Here is a 5,147-nt window from a genome sequence, read left to right as displayed (position 1 = left end):
GAACTCCCACATATTTTAGGTAGGTCCGCTGGAGTGCTGTGCTCATGGGATACAAAAAAGGGGTAACAAGGAATGGTGGCAGACGTGCAGATTACACGTATCTTCCCTTCTCACCTGCATGCTTCATTGTCCCAATGGACTTCACTGAAAAAGCAGAAGCTGAAAGAGAAAATTACCAAGAATTTCCAGATAGTGACAGCAGCAGCAGAGCACTAACCCAGATTCAGGGCCCTTCTGACCTGGGGCCCCGTGTCACTGCACAGGTCACAAGCCCGTGAAGCCAAATTTACCTCAAGGACAACTAATATCTTACACCAAGACAACGGCCTTCTCTGGAAGTCACAAGGCCTGGTTCTTATTTTCCCCAGTCCCTCACATGTTTCTATGCATCAAAAGTTAGTAGACGCTGGGTGCAATGGCATACACTGTAGTCCCAGCTACTCCCAGGGCTGAGGTAGGAAGATCACTTGAGGCCAGGAGTTGGAGGTTGCAGTGTGCTGTGATCACACCTCTGAAAAGCCACTGCCAGTCCTGCCTGGGAAACAAAGCAAGACCCTGTATCTTAAAAAAAAAAAAAAAAAAAAAAAAAAAAAAGGTTATTGTGTTCCCTTATCAGTATACACAAGCCCATTTGTCTTTGTGCAAAGAGGATACTCCAGAATTTGCCTCAAGTTCCAGTCATGAGTATACTCTTGTGAGCTGAGGTCTCAGGATAAGTTGCTTCCCTTTGTCCTTCAGGCGGCTCAGGCAAGCTCCTGCACTGCCCTCTGCTGGCTCCACCGTAGCAAGTTTAAGTAAAACTTAAAGCCTTGGATTAGGTCAGTGCTTCTCAAACTCTTTAACTTGCCAGCAAATCACCTGGGGATCTTGTGAAAATGCAGACTTTGAATCAGTAGGTCTGGGGTGGGAACCAACTTGTCTCAACAGCCAGCATGAGGTTACACATGGAAGGTTGGCAAGGCCAGGAGCTCCTGTGGACTAAGAGAAAGTAACCCTCATATCTGGCTTTGCACAAATAAGCAGCTTGGATTGGGCCCTTGTGTTGGGACCAGGTAGGGGTACATATAAATAGACCTGGCCCCTCAGATCAGTGAGTTCATTCATTTACCACCTATATTTACCAAGTGCTTACCTATGCTAGGGGTCCCATGCTGGAAGCTGCTTATTAAGAACGAACACTGACTACCACGTATGTCCCAGGCTCTGTGCTGAGCTCATTACCTGAATGGCTTTCTTTTTTTTTTTTTTTCTTGAGAAGGAGTGTTGCTCTGTCACCCAGGCTGGAGTGCAGTGGAGCAATCTTGGCTCACTGCAAGCTCCGCCTCCCAGGTTCATGCCATTCTCCTGCCTCACCCTCCCTAGTAGCTGGGGCTACAGGCGCCCGCCACCACACCCAGCTAAATTTTTTGGTTTTTTTTTAGTAGAGACGGGGTTTCACAGTGTTAGCCAGGATGGTCTTGATCTCCTGACCTCGTGATCCGCCCGTCTCGGCCTCCCAAAGTGCTGGGATTACAGGCGTGAGCCACTGCTCCCGGCCATGGCTTTCTTTAAGGAACAGGGCTGCGGGTTGTTTAGAGTGGAAGTGTTTCCAAAAATCTTCACGGAGGATTTGGACTTTAAATGGTTTCCTTGGCCAGCATAATTTTACACAACTGTTGGTATGATCAAAGCAGCCTTAGAAAGGTTCCATCTCTCATTGTCCCTTCTTGTCCAGGAATAAAAAGATCAAGCTCCTCCACAGTGTTCCTGGGCTATCTTCAAGTGCGTTTGTTAAAGTGGCAGCTCCTGCACCTGTACAGTGTGTGCTCTCTCTTCCCCACAATTCTTTCTACTCCTCCTCCCCCATCTCTAACCACCTTAGAAGACTGCATGGTGGGGCAGAGGATGGATTTAGCCCAGAGCCACCTGCACCAGCTGGCAAATGCTAACCACAGGCTCTATTCTCTTTCGCCAGCTGCTCTGCCCAGCCCTTTGCCCCAGTTGGGTGAGTGAGAGCCCACTCCTTTTGCCTAGTCCCCTCCCCCAACTCCAGCCTACCTTTCTTTCCTCCTCTCTCCTCCACCATCTTCTCCTCCTACAAATTTTTGTCACCATCATGTTCTATTCCCATCATTTTTCCATCTCTCATTTTTCTGTTCCTCTGTCTCACCCCATCCTGCTGATTTTTTTTTTTCATAACTCCCGCTTTTCACCCAGACCTCACCATGCCAATTCTGCCTCTGATGTTCCAGCTGCCCATGAGGGTCTGCACATCCCCTGACAGGCAGTGCCTTGGTTTGTTTCCTTCCTCCTTTACTGACATAGGAAACACAGTCTCCTCAACAAGTGTCTCCTATCCCCGTGACTAACTTGGTCAGAGACTCCTAAGGAGCCGACAACGCAGCAAACACATTGGTGGGTTCTCTGCAATAGGATTCCCAAAGGCACTTTTCCTAATTCCTCCTATTTAGAGCTAGGACGAAAAGACCTCACATTCTAGAAAGCTGCAAATAAATTGGGGCAGCACCACCTCTAGGGCTTAGGAATGGGTGACTGAACTGGTTTACTACCCCGGTGCTATTCACTCCCACTCTATATAAACAGAGGACTAGGGAGAGAAGAGAGAAAGAGGATCATCAGGATCAAAAGTGTTGGAGTCTGGGGAGTCCTGCAGCTTTCCCCTTCCCTTCCTATTTGTAAGGTTCTCCACCCATAGTGCCACATGGAAGAGACCTCCAAGAGTGCCACGTGAGAGGTTCAAGGTATGCAAAAGAAAGGGAGACTAAGGTCTCAATTCAGCAACAGCAATGGAGCTGTTGATTTTCTTCATGGTAGAAACATGACATTGCAGCAAGATCGGGAGCAGCCTGCATACTCACTGTTTGGCATGGCAAAGATGTAGTAGTTTCCACAGTGGATGCTGCAGGCATAGTCAAGCTTCACTTGTCTTGCCACCCTGGCCACCAGGTAAGCAGATCCCAGCAGCAAGAGGTTTTATTGATACATCATTGGTGGGAGCTGAGTGGGAGGAGGGCCGGAAGAGGCCAAGCCAGAGATCTCCCACATCAGCACACTACTCAGTGGAGAGTTCCCCACCCCCACCCTGAAAGCCGTTACACCTGTGCTCTACAAAAAGCAGAGACAACCACCAGCAGCCAGGTAACTAAGACATAATTTGGTCCTCTCCTCCTGGCCCTATATGACTTGAGAAGCTGGAACTAGATGAGGTAAAATAGAAGGGGAAAGATCAGACCACACCCCCTTCCCTATTACAGATTTTTAGATCATGAGACAAGCTTGGGCTGAAGTGACAGGAACAAGTAAAGGGGAGTTTTACATCTGAGCCGTACTGTTAAGTTACTGGAAGTGATAGAAACGAAAGTGAATGATTTTCCCAAAACATCCTTAAGTGATGGGAGGCAGATTTGACACAGTCCTCATGTGAATGGGGGAAAATAGTTCTTTGATATTAGCTCCCAACACACGAAGTTCAGACTGTTCAAAAAACTGGTTAGATGTATTCATTGAGCAGCTGCTACGAGTCAAACACCTTTCCAAATTTAACACTGAGAATGGCAGGCATAGTTCTTGCCTTCCTGCATGTTTCGTTCTAGTCTGGAAGATAGTCATAAGGAAAATTAGTAATTTAATCCCAATGATGTCAATGGCTGCATGTGTCAAATATGACAATTGCTAGGTGGAAGAACTATTTCAGACTGAGATAAGTCAGGAAGATTGAATCTTCTTTTGAGGGTCAGATTCCTTTTGGAATTGAGACTGAAAAAGGAGAGGTGTTAGATAGGTCAGAGGAGTATGTGAGGAAAAGCCTTTAAGGAGGAGGAAGTAGGAGAATGCAAGGATAGCCGAGAAGGACAAAATAATCTGGCTGCTGGAAAGATTTGCATAAAAAGGTATCTAAATAAAGCTGTTGCCTAATTTCTAGACGGTAAATAGCTATCTTGACTGGTGGCTCTGGAAAAGTAAACCAGTTCTCAAAATATGAAATATTATTTGTCATAATAATTCTGGGGTTATGATATCACAAAATCAGTCATATTAATGAGATAAATCTCTTTTCCTAACGTAACAGGCCTGCTTGTTTATTTAGAAACCTAGTGAGAAAAAGGCCGGGCGCGGTGGCTCACGCTTGTAATCCCAGCACTTTGCGGGGCCGAGGTGGGCGGATCATGAGGTCAGGCGATCGAGACCACGGTGAAACCCCGTCTCTACTAAAAATACAAAAAATTAGCCGGGCGTGGTGGCGGGCGCCTGTAGTCCCAGCTACTCGGAGAGGCTGAGGCAGGAGAATGGCGTGAACCCAGGAGGCGGAGCTTGCAGTGAGCCGAGATCACGCCACTGCACTCCAGCCTGGGTGACAGAGCAAGACTCCGTCTAAAAAAAAAAAAAAAAAAAAAGAAACCTAGTGAGAAAAATCTCACCGGTAGGGAGATTCAGCTAGAATGCAGTGGACCCATCTTCTGCCTAATCCTTTACACCCGTTGTTTACCTTTCCCTAGTTTAAAATTAGCTTTGAGTGAGCAATGGCGAATTTCACTTAGCATCTGGCCAAAGATGAGGTATTTGCATTTGTAAAAGATGAGAAAGGATGAAAAGGACAGAAACTGTGCCTCCTATATCAGCTGGTTGTATGCAAGATACCCAAATAAATACAGGTGGGGAAGAATTTTATGGGAAAGGTTTTGTAGTAACTTGAAGAATCAACAGAAAAGCTAAATATTAGCATCTAGATAGCAAGATTTAATGTGCAAAACTTTGAATTCTACATCAAGATGAATCAGCCCCAATTGTCTTCCAGGCTTGTGATACTATGCTTCATTATGCAAATTTTTATAACCTTTGTTCTTTCTCAAGTTCCCTGTTCTTTTGAGATCTACTGAACAATTCAGTAAAGAACCTTATATATATATATTCATGGTAAAGTGGGGTGTATTTTCTTCTAAGGAAAAACTAGTAAGGCAAGAGACGCTGAAAAAGGTCAGTGATCCCTCCCCTGTCTCTTGCAAGGGCTTTGGAGGGGTAAGACTGGAGAATAGTCAGCTCTGTTCTTTTGCAAATTCCCAGGTAAAGTCAAAGATAGTTACTGGTAGCACTGGCCAGGTCCTCAGGCCAGACATACCGTACACAACATAGCCGCTTCATTATTATTA

This window comes from Symphalangus syndactylus, chromosome 12 (genome assembly GCF_028878055.3).
Source record: "Symphalangus syndactylus isolate Jambi chromosome 12, NHGRI_mSymSyn1-v2.1_pri, whole genome shotgun sequence".
Lineage (NCBI taxonomy): Eukaryota > Metazoa > Chordata > Mammalia > Primates > Hylobatidae > Symphalangus > Symphalangus syndactylus.
The sequence above is the reverse complement of the archived record's forward strand: the minus strand, read 5'-3'. Positions refer to the sequence as shown.